Source organism: Mustela putorius, unplaced genomic scaffold (assembly GCF_011764305.1).
Source record: "Mustela putorius furo isolate JIRA1106 unplaced genomic scaffold, ASM1176430v1.1 tig00000196_pilon_pilon_pilon, whole genome shotgun sequence".
NCBI lineage: Eukaryota > Metazoa > Chordata > Mammalia > Carnivora > Mustelidae > Mustela > Mustela putorius.
The window spans coordinates 13,643,979-13,661,432 of record NW_025421310.1 but is presented as its reverse complement, the minus strand read 5'-3'; the positions used below and the strand labels follow the sequence as shown (position 1 = coordinate 13,661,432).

General features: G+C 52.9%; 1 long non-coding RNA gene across 1 annotated transcript; it reads left to right on the top strand.

The window, feature by feature from the left end:
• Positions 1 to 11,605: 11,605 nt before the first annotated feature.
• On the top strand, positions 11,606 to 16,238 carry LOC101691643. Its single transcript, XR_001182039.2, has 3 exons — positions 11,606 to 12,658; positions 14,037 to 14,320; positions 14,678 to 16,238. It is a non-coding gene; the product is annotated as an uncharacterized LOC101691643 (long non-coding RNA).
• The last annotated feature ends 1,216 nt before the right edge of the window (positions 16,239 to 17,454 follow it).

The window sequence follows — 17,454 nt, the reverse complement described above, 5'->3', positions numbered from 1 at the left end:
TCTCTTTGTGGATCTTCACAAAGCTTCTCCTCTACTATCTGGGTCCCATCGCGCGCCCTGCCTTTGTCTTGTGAGGACACGTGCGTTGGGTTGAGGGGCTGCTTGGATAATCCAAAATGATATCATCTGGAGAGCCTTACCTTAATTACACCTGTAATTAATTAATTACACCCTTTGTCCAAAGTACCTCCCATCCCCAGGGCTCAGGTAGACAAGTCTTGGGTGGGGGAGGGGTGCATCATTCAACCCATTACACAGATGGAACAAGAAAACTGAGAACAGGGAAGTACATGGCAGAGTTTGGACTGGGAGGTGTCCAGAGCTCCATGACTGCACACGTCCGTTCCAGCGTGGAATGGTGGAGAACCCTCCCTTGAGAATCCAGGTGACCTCTAGGCCCTCCATGAGGCTGTTAGAGGTGGTGTGTGCTGCCGACAAATTCTGGACAGCCTCCACTCTGAGGATGGGAAGTCTTGAAGGGAGTTTTCTTCTTCAGCTGTTTTTAAATATTTTATTTATTTATTTGAGAGAGAGAGAGATGGGGGGCGGCGCAAGGGAAGAGGAGATGGAGAAGGACAAGCAGACTCTGTGCTAAGAGCAGAGTCCCATGTGGGGCTCCATCTCACAACTCTGAGATCATGACCTGAGCACAAACCACGAGCCGGTCACTTAACTGACTGAGCCCCCATTCTTCTACTGTTAATGTGGGGTTGAGGACCCCTCACACAAAAATTCTAAACAATAATAAAAGCCAACACTCACACAGCACTTAATTACGCCGGGCTCCATTCTGAGTGTTTAATATCTATTAACTCACTTAATCCCCACAGAACCCCGAGGTCCTTTTATAGAAGAGTAAACTGAGGTACCAAGATGTTGGATTTACAGAGCTAATATTGGAAGCCCGCAGTCTGGCTTCAGAGTCAAGGGTCTTTTTTTTTTTTTTTTTTTTTAAGATTTTATTTATTTCTTTGAGAGAGAGAGCACACACAAATGAGCCGAGGAAAGGGAGCAGACTCCCCGCGCTGAGCAGGGAGCCGGATGCCGGGCTCAATCCCAGGACCTCGGGATTATGACCTGAGCTGAAGGCAGAGGCTTAATGGACTGAGCCTTCCAGGGACTCTAGAATCTTGGGTCTGGACTGAAAGCCAAGACACGGTCTCCTGAGGGCACACTGTCACATGTTAAATCCGGACTTTGAGGGAGGCACCTCGGTCAATGAAGTGGCCACCCCTTGCTTGTAGCTCAGGTCATGATCTCACAGTCATGAAATTGAGCCCCCCATGGGGCTCTGTGTTCAGTGCACAGTCGGCTTGAGATTTTCTCTCCCTCTCCTTTTGCTCCCCTGCTCTCTCTTTCTCACCCTCTCTCTCTGAAATAAATAAATAAAATTAAAAAAAAAATCTTGACTTTGAGGAAGCCCCACTCCTAGATCCGGGGTCAGGCGATCTATCTGGCGACGTCGTCAGATACGGCAGCCACTGGCTGAATGGCGGCGCTCTCGAGTGCTTGAAACTTGGCAGGTCCAAAACAAGAGGAGCCCTGAGTATGAAATCCACACTGGGATTCCAAGACTGAGTGCAACAAAAAACATGTACTGTAGCTCATTAAAAATTGCTGATAGCAGCAATGTGCACAATAGCCAAATTATGGAAAGAACCCAGATGTCCGTCAACAGATGAATGGATAAAGAAGATGTGGTTAAAAAAAAGAGAGAGACGCCTGGGTAGCTCAGTGGTTTAAAGCCTCTGCCTTCGGCTCAGGTCATGATCCCAGGGTCCTGGGATCCAGCCCCGCATCGGGCTCTCTGCTCAGCAGGGAGCCTGCTTCCCCCTCTCTCTCTTGCCTGCCTCTCTGCCTACTTGTGATCTCTGTCTGTCAAATTAATAAATAAATAAGAATATTTAATTTAAAAAAAAGACATGGTATATAGATACAACGGAATACTATGCAGCTATAAAAAGAAACAAAATCTTGCCATTTGCAAGGATGTGGATAGAACTAGAGGGTATTATGCTGAGCGAAATAAGTCAATCAGAGAAAGACAATTATATGATCTTTCTGATATGAGGAATTCCAGAGGCAGGGTGGGTAGTCATGGAGGGTAGCGAAAAAATGAAAAAAGATGGGATCAGGGAAGCAGACAAACCATAAGAGACTCTTAATCTCATGAAACAAACTGAGGGCTGCTGGGAGATGGAGAGGAGGGATAGGGTGGCTGGGTGCTGGACATTGGGGAGGGTCTGTGCTATGATGAGTGCTGTGAATTGTGTAACTCTGACAATTCACAGACCTGTTCCCCTGGGGCAAATAATACACTATATGTTAATTGAAAAAAAAATTTTTTTAATTTTTATTTATTTATTTGACAGACAGAGATCACAAGTAGGCAGAGAGGCAGGCGGAAAGAGAGGGGGAAACAGGCTCCTGGCTGAGCAGAGAGCCCGATGCGGGGCTCAATCCCAGGACCCTGGAACCACGACTCGAGCCGAAGGCAGAGTCTTTAACCCACTGAGCCACCCAGGCGCCCCAAGAAGAATATTTTTTTAAAATGCTGACAGAGAGGGGCGCCTGGCTGGCTCATTCAGAAGGTATTGTGACTTTTGATCTTGGGGTTGTGAGTTTGAGCTCCATGTCCCTGTAGAGACTATTAAAAAAAAAAAAAAAACTTTAAAAACTGCGGATATTAAGTACATGTTGATATAATGTTTTGCATATATCCGGTTAAATAATACACACAAACAGAATTATTTTCACCTGTTTCTTTTTGCTTTTTTTAGGGCGGCTATTAGAACATTCAGACCAACACGTGGCTTGCGTCGTATTTTCCATGGGCAGCTCTGGTCCGTGGGACTTGTCCTCAGCACGTTCTCCATCTGAGGACACCGAACCTCAGGATTTCTTGTGATGTGCTCGAATAATCCATGCCAGAAGCACATTCAAGTGGTGTGACTGATACTTGTGTCAAACCATGGCCACTAAAGGATGGTCTGAAATCGTTGCCGCCACCAGGTGCAGATGCGTGCTCTCCTGAGAATGCTACAAAATGAACATTTACAAAGCCCAGATAAATACTCAGCATAACTGGACAAGCCAGGCTTCCTCAAGGTTGAGAGTTCAAGTCTTGACTCCGTCCCTTCCCTGGCTGTGATTCCTTTGGTAAGTCACTTGTTCTCCCTGGGGCCCGGTTCCTTCATCCAGAAAGTGGGAATGTTTGTTCCTGGCCCTGAGGGTTATTGAGGGAACTCCTGAAGGCAGAATGTGCAAAGGAGGGGGATGGGGCACCTGGGTGGCTCAGTGGGTTAAGCGTCTGCCTTGGGCTCTTATGATCTCAGGGTCCTGGGACTGAGTGCCGCATCAGGCTTTCTCTCATCAATGAGCCTGCTTCTTCTTCTCCCTCTGCCCGCTGCTCCCCCTGCTTTTGCTCTTTGTCTCTCTCTGTCAAATAAATAAATAAAATCTCATTAAAAAAAAAAAAGAGAGAGAAGAAGAACGTGCAAAGGCCCAGCACACTGCCCAGCAGAGAACAAGCTCCAGCCGCCGACCAGTTTTTGTAGGGCTGGGGACCTGGCTTAGGTAGAGGGATCCATGCTAGGTTCTGAGCAGAAGGGATGGTTGAACTGGCCCTTGAAGGATGGAGAAATATTCACTAGGTGGACAAAGATGGGAAAGGTCTTCCAGGCAGAAGGAACAGAAGTTCAAGTTCATGTGGCATGAGGGAGCATAGCATGCTCAGGAAGAGGCAAGCAGCTTGGGTATGACTGAGGGCAGAATGAATATGTGTTGGGGGAAACGGAGGGCAAGGGATGAGGATGAAGAAGCAGCAGCATTCAGGCCACAGAGGGTCTTGTAGGTGATTGGACTGGAGCACTGGGGAGCCATAGCAGGCTCTAAGCAGGAGAAAAACATGACAGAAGCAAGTTTGTATTTTAGCAAGATCCTTCTGGATGGGAGGGGAGATAGAAATGGGGTAGGAGAACAGGGAGGAGAATGAAGTACCGACAAGGGATCAAGCAGAAAGGGGGAAGAGGCAGAACATATGAAATCTTTAAAAGACAGAATGACGGGTCGCCTGGATGGCTCAGCCAGTTAAGGTCATGATCCCAGGGTCCTGGGATTGAGCCCTGCATCAGGCTCCCAGCTCAGCAGGGAGTCTGCATCTCCCCCTCCTTCCCACTCATGCGCTTTCTCAGCATCTCTCTCAAATAAATAAAATATTTTTTGAAAAAATAAAGGATAGGGCACCTGGGTGGCTAAGTAGGTTAAAGCCTCTGCCTTCGGCTCAGGTCAAGATCCCAGGGTCGTGGGATGGAGCCCCACATCAGGCTCTCTGCTCAGCAGGGAGCCTGCTTCTCCCTCTCTCTCTGCCTACTTGTGATCTCTCTGTCTGTCAAATAAATAAACAAAATCTTAAAAATAAAAAAAAATTTTAAAAAAGGGATAGTGGGTGGGGCGCCTGGGTGGCTCAGTGGTTAGGCCGCTGCCTTCGGCTCAGGTCATGATCTCAGGGTCCTGGGATCGAGTCCCGCATCGGGATCTCTGCTCGGCAGGGAGCCTGCTTCCCTCTCTCTCTCTCTCTGCCTGCCTCTCCATCTACTCGGGATTTCTCTCTGTCAAATAAATAAACAAAATCTTAAAAATAAAAAAAAATTTTAAAAAAGGGATAGTGGGTGGGGCGCCTGGGTGGCTCAGTGGTTAGGCCGCTGCCTTCGGCTCAGGTCATGATCTCAGGGTCCTGGGATCGAGTCCCGCATCGGGATCTCTGCTCGGCAGGGAGCCTGCTTCCCTCTCTCTCTCTCTCTGCCTGCCTCTCCATCTACTCGGGATTTCTCTCTGTCAAATAAATAAATAAAATCTTTAAAAAAAAAAAAAAAAAAGGGATAGTGGGGCGCCTGGGTGGCTCAGTGGATTAAGCCTCTGCCTTCAGCTCAGGTCATGATCTCAGGGTCCTGGGATTGAGCCCTCCCCCTCCCATCCACATCAGGCTCCCTGCTGAGCAGAGAGCTTTCCCCTCCCCCTCTGTCTGCCTCTCTGCCTACTTGTGATCGATCTCTCTCTCTCTCTCTCTCTGTGTGTCAAATAATTAAATAATCTTAAAAAAAAAAAAAAAAAGATAGAATGAAGAGGAGGGACAAGCTATGGGGGGAAGAGAAAGAAGGCAACCAGAATGAGGGCAGACCTCTGGTCCAGGAGACGGAGTCAATGGTGGGCCTATCCCTGGGCTGGGGATCCTGGAGGAGAGCTGCTGAGGTCATGCAAGAGCTGCCAGACACTTGGGTCTAGAAGGCAGAAGAGATGGCAGGACTGTGACCAGGAGGCTGTCAGAGATCAGACAGGGCTGAAGTCCTGACAGTGGGAGAAGGTGGAAGGTGCAGCAGGGTAACCTCACATTGGCTATCCAGGACTGTGCGAAATGGCCCGGCCCAGGAAAGCAGCCTCATTCCCCAGGTTCTCATGATGGTCTACGCCTAAGGACATGGAGATGGACAGATCCAGAGCCCCACAGGAGTGCCCGATCAGTGGAAGAGCCTAGACGCACATAAGAAGTCCATGTCTCCATGGTGGGAGCGTGTGATGAATGCAGGCTCTAGGAAGTACAGAAATATCTTCCCAAGGACTAGGGACAGTGGAAGCATCAGGACCAGTTCCAGGAAAGGGCTTGGAGAGGGAAAGTGAATTAATCAGAAGTCTTTCAGCTTTAAGTGCAAACATGTTTAGGGAAATGGATTGTCTCACATTAAAAAAAATAAAAAGGTCAAGGGGTCATACCAGCTTCAGACACAGCTTGATCCAGGAGCTCAAATATGATATGAAGTCACTGTCCAATCTCTAGTTTCCATATCTTTCAGGGTTTTTTTTTTTTTTTTTTTTTTGTCCAGAGGACTTCCCTTGAAGTAGTAAACGTGGTCCCAGCAGCTTAGTGACCCCAAAGGGAAGAAAGGTCTCCTGCCCACTGGTTCCATCATACACAAACTGGATTGGACCCCACGTTCACCCTTGAAACCAGTGCTGTCATCAGAAGGCAGAAGAACTGGAATGTTCTGATTGGCTGGGTCCAGATCACATTCCCTTCCCCAGAAGGGGAGAGTGGGGTGAGATAAACAGGTGCACTGAAATTTAGAAAGGGGTGGTTTCCCAGAGGACAAGCAGAAGGCAGAAGGCTGGCAAAGCTACAGATGTCCATGAGGCTGGGAGAAATGGGAGGTGGGGAAACAGCTTCCTCACCTATTAATGGAGGATGGCAATAGCACCTTATCTCCTAGGTCTAGGGAGAGGATTCGGTGAAATAATGCAGGTGAGGCATTTAGCAGAGGCTAGGTGCTGAATAAGCAGCACCTATTTTTTTCTTTTCTTTCTTTTTTTTTTTTTTTTTTTAATGTGTATGTGCTGATGGTTTTGTTGTTGTTGTTGTTGTTGTTTAAAGATTTTATTTATTTACCTGACAGAGAGATCACAAGTAGGCATACAAACAGGCAGAGAGAGAGGGGGAAGCAGACTCCCCGCTGAGCAGAAAGCCCGATGTGGGGCTCAATCCCAGGACCCTGAGATCATGACCCGAGCAGAAGATAGAGGCTTAACCCACTGAGCCACCCAGGCGCCCCTATTTTTTTTTCCTTCTTTAAGATTTTAAGTAATCTCTATACCCAATGTGGGGCTGGAACTTATACCTTGAAATCAAGAGTCACACGCTCCAGGGAGCCAGCCAGGTGCCCTTGCGACTATTATTTTTAAAACATTCATCAATATTACCACCACCGCTGAGGATGGACGATCTCTATAACCTCGGAGGTAATAAGCTCCCAGGCACGGGATGAGACCTGAAGTTGAACAAGCACACATGGGGAGGTCATGCAGTCTACACTGTGCAAGTTCAGGGCCCAGCTGGTTTCTCTCCAGGCTGTTTTTTGGTTTTTCTGTTTGTTTGTTTTTAAACAAAGATTTTTATTTATTTATTTGAGAAAGAGAGAGAACGAGTGGTGGGGAGGGTCAGAGGGAGCGGGAGAGAGCAGCAGACTCCCTGCTGAGCAGGAATCAACATTTGGGGCTCCATCACAGGACCCAGAGATCATGACCTGAGCTGAAGGCAGCTGCTTAACAGACTGAGCCCCCCACGAGCCCTCTCTCCAGGCTTCTGCCTCCAGATCTGTGAAACAGGATGAGGGGGTTGAGTCAAAACACAAGGTGGGGGGGCTCAGTCGGGCCTGGAATGGAGTCCTGAATGGGGCTCCTTGCTCAGCGGCGAGCCTGCTTCTCCCTCTGCCTGCTGCTCCCCTGCTTGTGCTCTCTCCTTTGCTCTCGCTCTCTCTCTCTGACAAATAAATAAAATATTTTTTTTAAAATAAAATGGTTAAAAAAAAAATAAAACACAAGGTCGTTTCAAATGCCCCTTCTCATCAGATGCCGCCACATCACCTCCTCAGGAAAAGGCCTTTCCTGACTACTCTTGCCAACATATCCCCATTCATTCATTCATTCATACAGGGCATCTCTATACCCAGTGTGGGGCTCAAACTCACAACTCCGAGGTCAAGAGTCACATGCTGTACCACGACTGAGCCAGCCAGGCGCCCCTATCCCCCCCCCCTTTTTTTAATGTATCATCCCTTATAGCACTTATCACAATCTGAAAACATCTTATTTACTTTCAGTCTCCCCCTTAGAATGTTAGCCCTCACGAGGGCAGGAATCTCTGTTTGTCTTGTTCACTGATCTGTCCACGTCACCTGCCACCGCGCCTGGCACACGGCCCACCCTTGATAAACAACCGTTGAACAAGGAGATAAATATCACTTCTGAGAGGTAGTGAGTCTCCCATTAAGAGGGGTATCTAGAAAAAAATAGAGGGAGAGAGAGATGTATCTAGGCTGAAGCAGAGGGATCGTACCTCGCAATTCATGATGCAAGGCCCCAACCCGGGTCCTCTCCAGCCTCAGTTTCCTCATTAATCAAATCGGTCCGCGGACGGAGGGACCCCTGGCCCAGCCCCTGCCTGCGATCCCCGCGGGGGCCGCCAGGGGGCGCGGAGCCTCAGCCCAAAGCCCGTCCGCGGCAGCCCGAGCCCCGGTGGACGCGTCCCGACGTTCCTGGAATGTTCTGAGCCCCGGCGAGCGGAACCCGGGAGGCTCGAGCGGATGCAGGCGACCGGAGCCGGCGGGCCGCGCTCCTCGCCGCGCAGGGGGGCGGCCAGGAGGGAGGTGACTCAGGCGCGCGTCCCCGGCCCCCAGTTCTCGCGAGGGGGCGCGCACGGCCTCGGGAACCCGCGCGGCGCCTAGTCCATTTTTACCCGAGCGCCGCTAAAAATAGTTGCCGCGCTCCGAGCCGAGCCCGAAATAGCGGCCCCCAGATAAGGCAGGACGACTCAGCGCTTCCGGGGAGCGGAAGGGGAGGCAGCGGGGGGCGGAGGATGGTGCCGGGCTCCGCGGGGCCTCGCCGCGCAGTCCCGGCCGGTACCCCCCCAACCCCCGGCCTCCGAACACCGCGCTGCCCTCGGCCTGTCCCCAGCCTGGCTTCACCCTCCCCGCTGCCCCCCTCGTTGCCCATCCTCTGTCCCCATCCACCCTCAGCGTCCCCTCCATTCCTAATCCCTGACCACTGGCCCTCCTCTCCCCTTCCCTCTCCCACTCTTCAGTCCCAGCCCTGCCCCGCGGCCGTGTCCCTAACGGGTATTCATCCCCAGCTCTCAACCTACCCATCCCGGAGCCCTGGCCCTACTCTCCCCCAGCCACGGTACCGGCTCTGTTGCCTTTCTGAACCTGCTTCTGCTCCTTCCCCGTCCCAGTTCTCAGCCCAACTTCTGATGGGCAGGGGTGGGTTGCGATGGGCAGGGGTGGGTTGCCAGGGGAGATGGGGCCATCACAGGAAGTCAAACAAACTGACGGTTGGGGGTGAGGCTCTGACTTCTTGGTTTATTTCTACAGTGGACCCGGCACTTTTGGGTCTGGGTCAATTTCCTTACCCGATGCCCAGCGGCAGGATTCAGGCTGGGGCGGAGGCACAGGTGTTCCCTCACCAATATTGTGGTCTCTGCGTCCTCAGAGTCAGGGCACAGCCCAGCACTCACTGTTTTGTACCCAATCCTAAATCCACTACAGTTCTTTCCTCCCTTGCAAGTCAGTGATTGGACACAACAGTTACGGGCCTAGGGACAGGCAGTGGGGATAGCCTGAACCCTGCTTTCTCTGGGCCTAAGTGTCCCCTTTGCACTTGGATGGTGCTGATGTCTTGTGACCTAATCCAAGGATCAGCCTCAAGAAATCTTACACCACATTTTCCAAAGGTTCAAAGGCAACACCAACATCTAGCCTCTGACACATCACGGGACAGAGGGACTGCCTGTCCCGTGTGGCCCCAGGAAGCAGGGTGTAGCAGACAGGTGCTGGTTTGGGCAGAAATGCTTGGCTGTGGATGGAAGGCCTCAAGCGGTGGTAAGGTCCCTGTCCCTAAAAGGACACCAAGGTTCAGCCAGGTGCCTGCTTGTTTTGTTATCTGGATGGCTGGGGGATCTCACCACCAAGGAAAGGGATTGAACTGGGAGGTCTTTAAGGCATGAAGAATCATGTGTTTGGGATCAAGGAATTAAGCTGGTAAAGTGGGGCACCTGGCTGGCTCAGTTGGTTGGGCTGGCCCAGTTGGTTGGGTGTCTGCCATTGGCTCAGGTCATGATCTCATGATCGCAGGGTCCTGGGATGGAGCCTCATGTTGGGGGGGGGGGGGGTCCATGCTCAGCAGGGAGCCTGCTTCTCCCTCTCCCACTGCCTGCTGCTCCGCCTGCTTGTGCTCTCTCTCTCTCTCTCTCTCTCTCTCTGTGTGTCAAATAAATAAATAAAATCTTTTTTTAAAAAAAAGGCTGGAAAAGTCTGCAAGACCCAGCCCAAACTGGGTCCTGTGAGCCACGCTGAGAAGCCTGGACCACTCCCCGAAGGGTACTGGGGAGCCATGGCATGTTCTGAGCAGGGGAGAGACAAGGTAGATTTATGACTTTAGTCAGATCTTTCCAGCCTTGTGGAGGTAGGTTGAGGAGGGAAGGGGGAGGACAAGACAGATATGAGAGACAGGCAGGAAGGACCAGATTTGGTGGCCAAGAGACTGTGGAGAGAGGGGAGCCCCGGGGAGGAGGCTCAGGCCCTCACCTGGGCGTCGGGGTGGATGGTGGGGATCCCCCTGAGATGGAGCCTAGGAGGAGGAAGGGGCAGGTGTGGGTGGAGATAAGTTCCAAAGTCAGTCCAAAGATGGCAAATTTTAAATAATAAGGTGTTGTTCTTTTTTAAATTTTTGGAAAATGTCTTGGCAAAACCAAGGTCATACCTTGAAAAAGTACATTTCCCTCCTCCCTCTGATCCCCACTTCTCACTGTCAACTATTTCTTGTGTACATCGTCCAACAGGACTCAAAGACTGAACAGGAGTCAAAGCTCTCACCGTCCTTCCTGGCCTGTGCTAAACCCAGCGCAGGAATGCCCTCGCTCTGATCACCACTCGGTGTGTGGGCTGGGCACCAGTGCTGTGCCCATCTTAGAGAAGTGAAAACTGTGGCCTGGGGAGGTGCACGGAAGTCCTTTCCCCTGCCTGGGTCTGACAGCTTTTCAAAATTGGAGGCATGGGAACTGATGAGGTCAGAGAGGGAAGGTCCAGAGTAGGGCCAGAGCCTAGAGCCCAGAAACAGAAACCATAAGGGGGAGGAGGGAGAGGAGAGAGAATACAGTGGAGAGTTCAAGGAAGGCTGCCTGGAGGAGGAGTGAGAGTAGCCAGAAAGGTGGCTTCCAGAGACTTCTGAGGAAGAGTCTGATGGAATGAAATCACTTCCTCTGGGGAGGCAGCTGAGTTACCACTGGAAGCAGAGCAGTGCCCCCTCCTCAGGCCCACAGGACCCCAGAGGTGTTTATAGGAAACTGGGGCTACACGATGACATTTCAGGAACACAGTGACAGCACAGCGGGCTGTTATGACGTCTGAGTAATTCGCCAACTGCCTTTTACGACCAGCATCTCTAGTCATGCCCTGTGGGGGGGAAGAGGATGGGAGGAAGTGACAGGCCATGGGATGGGGGTGGGGTGACAGGGACACAGGCATGCAAAGACCAGGGACTCAGGAGCTGAAAAATGTGTTCTGCCCCTGGCACTAGGGAAGGGCCGCCCAGAGGCTGGATGTGAGGATCCATCTTTTTGGGCTGTGTCTAGCGAGGGACCTCTGGCTTCAAGGAGGTGGGCTGGGGTGGAATTGGTCTGGGCTCAGAATCACCCGTGAGCCCAAGGCTGCTGGGATTTGGGACTCTTGTTTTGTTCACTATTGTGTCCCAGTCACCTAGGATGGTAGCCAGGACGCTGCTCTCTCAATATACATCTTTACCGAATGACGGAATCAGATGAAAGGGGTCATTGTTCTCTGGGACTCAGTTTACCCTCTTCCCTAAAACCTGTGGCCCTCAGGGCCCCTCAGCCAAAGGCGTCCATCGTGATACCCCTCCCCACCAAGGATTTCGGACCCCAGAACTTGCTTCTCCAGTGGAGCGGAGCGAAGACCAAAGAAAAGTTCAAGCCTCCGGTGGACTCCGCCCACTTGTGATGTCACAAACCGCAGGGGGATCCCGACCCTAGTCACTCTCTTGGGATAGGGCGTGGAAAGGAACCGGGAGTCAACTCCAGCCCCTCCCCCGGGCCTGGCGGTGTTACACAACCCGACGTCGCATCCCCAGGGATGTCGCCGGACGTCCTGACGGGTCCGGGGACAATGGGCGGGGAGTGCCCCTCCCGCCAGGAGCCCGAAGTGGCAGGGGTGCCCCCTCCTCTGATTCACCCTTGTTTCCGGACCGCTTTATCCTCCAAATCCTCAGGGATCCTTAACGCCCCCCTAAGTCTCTACCCTCAGTGCGAGTACCCCTGTAACTCAGCTTTTTGACCCCACCAAATATCTGTCCTCTGCACTCCTCCTCCCCCGCCAGCTCCCGGCTCTCACTCCCGCCGCTGTGATTCTCGAAACTTCCAGATTCCCATGCCCGCCTTCTTTCACCCATCCCGGGGCTCCTCTTCCGGCTCCCTCAAACTCCTCCTCCACCTTCCTACCCCGCCCTCCGAATCTCCTCCGAGCCACCCACCACCCCGTTCCCCGCCGAGCTTGCCCCAGGATCTCAATCTTCCCCAAACACCCCCTCCACCACACTCAAACTGACCCCTAATCCTCTTTCTTGTCCCGAGTATCAGTCCCCAGTCCCCTTTTGCTGTCCCGAAACTGCCCGGATATCCCAACCTCATTGTCCACCCTAGTCTTTTCCCCCCCAACCCTTTCCCTTCCGGCAGCCGCCCCTCCCTCCCCGCCGCTCCCCGCCCCCAGGCCGGCCGGCGCCCCTCCCCGGCCCGCTCCCACGCCCGGCGCGGGTTCCCAGGCTGCCCCCCCCGCGGTGGCCCAGAGACCCAGTTTGCGGCGGCAAAACATTGGTCTCCGGGCAACAGGCCCCGCCCGTCCTGTGGCGGCCCAAGCTAGTCGGGCCGCTCAGTGGCCGGGTGGCCGGGAGGTGGCGGGGCCGGACTGGAGCCCGGGGCCCTCGCCCCCAGAGGCCTGCAGGGCTCAGAGACCCGGTGACCGGGAGCCAACAACACGGACCTGGAGATTCGGCACCCCGGAGCAAGAAGCTTGGAGAAATTCGTGGAGGTCAAAGCCACGGGGTGCGCTCCGGGACGCAGTGATGGAGAGAGACCAGGAGACACAAGGAATGGGGGGGGGGGGGATGAACACAGAGTTAGCCAAGATAAACACACACAAACCCAGGTCCGCGGGGACGCCTCTCAAGGCAGGATAATCTAGCTCAGATCTCAGGGCCTTTGCACTTCTGTCACGGGGACTTCCCCTCTCTGATTCTCAGTTTCCACGTCCGTAAAATGGGTAGCACTTAGCCTATAGAGGTGTGGTGACGATTTAGCTAAATTCACCGACTGAGAGCTCGTAGCACAGTTCTGGCCCATTCCGTCTATCATTCATTCATGCAACCGCTATGTATCGAGCACCTGTTATGCCGGGCGCAGTTTTAAGTGCTGGGTCTGGAACAGTGAAGGAGACAAAGGTTTTGGTCCTCGAAGGAGCACTTGCTTTGGGGACAAGGAGGGAGGTGGTGAACAGTATATTTGCAGACATCAGCGCACTGGGAAGTACTGAGTGCTGGGGGAGAGGGGAGAAAGGCATTTTTGGATTTTATTTTATTTTATTTTATTTAAAGATTTTATTTATTTATTTGTCAGAGAGAGAGCGAGCGAGAGCGAGCACAGGCAGACAGAGTGGAAGGCAGAGTCAGAGGGAGAAGCAGGCTCCCTGCAGAGCAAGGAGCCAGATGTGGGACTCGATCCCAGGACGCTGGGATCATGACCTGAGCCGAAGGCAGCTGCTTAACCAACTGAGCCACCCAGGCGTCCCATCATTTTTGGATTTTAAATAGGGTGGTTGGGGAAGGTGGTATCAGCAAAGACCCCAGAGGGGGGATGGGACTGTCATGTAGGCTCCCTGCTAAGAGGATAGCAGTCCCCTGACCAGCAAGCGCAAAGGCCTTTAGGTGGGAACATGTCTGGTGCACTGGAGGAACAGGCAGGTCAGTGCGTGGCTACAGTGGAGAGAACAAGGGGAGGGGAGTGGCAGAGACAGGGAGAGGGAGTAAGGTCAGATGTGGATGGCTTCATGGGCCATAGTGAAGCCTTTGACTTTTACTCTGAATGAGGCAGGAGCCATGGGACGGTTCTGAGCAAAAAGAGGGGCACGACCTGACTTTGACTTGAACAGCATCCCTGGGTCTGTATATGGGGAATAGACTTGGGAGGCTAAGGGGGAGGCAGGGAGACCTGGGAGGAGCCCCAGGCAATGGCTCAGGTAACAGGCGAAGCTGACTTGGACTGGGGTCCCAGGGATCTGATTCTGGAGGTGTTTGAACTTGGAGCTGCAGAATTTGCTGACAAGCACACTCACAGCAAGCCCTCAGTAGATGGCAGTAGTCACCATTATGTTAGCTGGTGTTCACCACCCATCTCCAAAGAAGCTCTTATCACCCCTGTTTCACAGATGCGGAAACTGAGCCACAGAGAGGTCACTCAGCTTGCCTCAGGACTCACAACTCAGTCAGGCTCCAAAGATGGTACTGTTGTCAAATTCGCAACACCTTGAGCATCCAGACCAATCCTCTGACTCTGCCACGTGAGCCCCAGGACCGCAGAAGCAAGATAGTCCTCGGCCCCACCCGCTGGCCTTGAGAAGGGTGAGCCAGTAGGAGAATACCGCCCAAGTGGTGCTCAAGTTGTCAGCGAGTCACCTATGCTGGCCCAGGACACTGGCTTGGAGGCAGGCAGGTACATGCAGAGGGGGTCCGCCCAGAACCTCCCCGCTGGGCATCTGCCTCCCACACTTAATCCTAGCAGGGGTCCGGGCACACCCCAGCCCTACCTGCAGCAACCTGCTAACGGTCCCACACTCGCACGCAGACAGGGACATGGCCCTCTGCCACAGAGGTGCATTTCCGGGGCAGTGTGCCCAAAAACACCGAATTTCTGTCTCTTGCTATCTCTTGCTGTTTCTCTTTCTTCCTCTACTTTTGGCTCTATCCCGTCTCTCTCTCTGTCAGTCTCTGTCTTGCTGTCTCTCTCTTTCTCTCTCTGACCGCACCCTCACTCCCACTCCGTCTTTGTCATTTGAATATCCACACTCAGGACCCTCTACCTGCAGTGGGAATCACTCTCGTCCCTGGCCACCTGTCTCCATAGAAGCTCACCTATCAGGTGGCATCAGAAGATGGAGCCCAGACAGGTGGGTCGGAGGCTCTGGGTCAGCGGTTCTGGCCAGCTGATCAGAACCACCCAGGCTGGATCTCACAGTTATAACTGTCACCTCCTTCTCTGAGACTCTGACCCACAGCTTCTGGGTGCAGGACTGGAGAAAGCCACCTTTAAAAAGCTCCCTAGATGACTGGAACCCCTGTTGGCCTGTGCTAGTTACTCTGCCTAATTTTGCACCCAGGGAAGAGCAGAGGTTCAAAGAGCAGAAGCTCCATCCCAACATCACACAGCAGCCCACTGTGAGAGGCCCGGTGCTGCCTGAAATTGGTGGACTCCCTTTGAGAACAAGTTTCAGAGTTAAATAATAAAATAAAATAAAATAAAATAAAATAAAATAAACATAAAAAAGAATCAGACGGAGAGAGAGAGAGACCCAGAAATGAGCAGAGACTCAGAATATAGAGACTCAGGAAAAGAGGGAGTACCAGAGGGAGGCAGAGACCTAGAAAGGGACTTAGAGGGAACAGAGACAGTGACAGAGATGCACAGAGATAGTGAAAGACAGAGAGATAGGGGTCAGAAAGACGCAGAGAGAGAGACATACATAAAGAGGCAGGGATTAAGACAGCCATTTAAGGGAGCTAGAGATACCCTAAGAAGGGAACCTTTTCATTGAGACAGTATACACATGGTCCCGTTTTATAGGTCCTACTTCCTAGAAGCAGCCTGGGCCATGGTTGGGCAATTGCAAACTTACCAAGCCAGGTCTCCTCCCCAGCCCTGGTATGTAGGATGCACATTAAATACATTTATATAACCTGCCCTCTGTGCACAGTCTAGGAGCTTTACATAACATAGCCCTGTGAGTCACGCTGCAGACATGGGGCACTGACCTGACACACCCAGCGAGAGGGGACCCCTTCACCCAGGACCAGTATCTGGAAGTGACTCTGCGAGATGTGAGCGATCACGCGTTTCACTGAGGAGGAAGCAGAGGGCTGGAGGAGGGCAAGGCACTTGCTCTGGGTCACAAAGACAGCAACCAGCAGGACAGGAATTCCAACCATATCTGCCTGATTCCATAGCCTTTGCACCCCAAGGCACCGGGAAGGACAACGACAGTCAATGCCCTCTGATGAGTTTCTTTACAGAGGAGAAGACATACAAACACTAGTAATAAGAAACGCCCCCTTCCACCCCTGTATTGAGTGTATTGTGCTGCAGTGCTTTAAAAACACCATGTCATTTATCCCAAAACCCGGTGAGGAAGAACAGAACCCGGTTATTAAATGGCATAATTGTACCTGTTATGGATGGACCACTTACTAAGTACTAAGTGCTTAACGGGACTTCACAAAGTCTCAGTTCTGGAGATGAGTGATGCTATCACATCCATTTCAGGAAGGAAAAAGGCTCAGAGAAAGGAAGTCACAGGCTAAGGTCACAGAGCGGGTATTTGCACCCAGGTCTGTCTGGCCCGTTATCACTACCACCCATTCCCCCTGGACGTGCCCACAGTGCGCCTATGCACACGTGCAATCAGTCTAACATCGAACACTAACATCTCAAACACTTGAGTTCAGTGCTCCCGCCTCGTATTCTTTCTCTGCTCCGGAGGACCTAACCCGGCCTCCATTCCCCTCCACCTCCCCGACGTCTGGGGAGGAACCTCTCCTCTCCCTGCCGCGCCTCAGTGTAGCCGCCCAGTTGGCGCCTGTAAACTGTTCCTGCCCCTTTAAGAGAGCGAACAGTCGGCCGGCGTTGCCCAGCAGCACCAACGTGGTTGCCAGGCAACGTCAACAAACGACTCGGCCGCCGTCTCCGCGCGCCCCCCCCCCGCCCGCGCAGACGCGGTGACGCGACGGACTGTGGAACGCCGTCGCCTAGCAACGTGAAGGCTGTTTGTCCCGGCCCGGCTGCGCGGCCGCACAGGGCACAACCTGCACCGGCCCGGGCGGACAGACTGGCGGACCGGGAGCCCGGGGCGGGGTGGGGGTGGGGGAGCGCCCTGCGGTGATGGGAGCGGGGGAGAACCGGGTCCCCAAATTGCCGGTTTCCCTTTCGACAGCCGCCGTCTGCTTGTCGCCCGCTCCTCCTGTCTGACCCAGGACCGCCTCCGCTTGGGTATCTGTTCGTCTGGGCCCCCTCCTCCTCGGCATGTCTGTTTGTCCAGCGTCTCCCGCGCCCTGGCTGTCTCATATTCCCCCAAACAATAACAACCAAAATAGACACAAAGTTTTGCCTCAGACTCCCGGGTTTCTGGGTGAACTGTTGTTACGGAGGTCCCAACCAGTACTTGCACACACAGCTGTAGCCACAGCCCGAGAGCTCCCTCCCGTTCCTTTCCCCGGTCCCCTCGGGTTCTGTTCTCTTGCCTGTCCTTCTTGAGCCTCTTTCATCGGACAGGCAGCCCCGCGGTCCTTCCATCCTGTGTCCGCGATGCTGTCCGCAGCTGGGAGGGTCTAATAACTCATCGCCAACTCACGCCCCCCAACACCCCATAGTCAATAGCTTCATGTGACCAGGGCTGGGCGAATCTCCAAGCAGAAAGAAAAAACTGGGTGTGTGACAGTGTGAATGGATATGACCGGAGGTGCATGACTTGGCCGGTGACAATGTGTACGTCGGGTATTTCCTGTGTGAAAGCACTATCATGAGGGTTTCCTTTGACTACGGGACTGAGAGTTTCCCCAGCTTACATTTGTGTATCT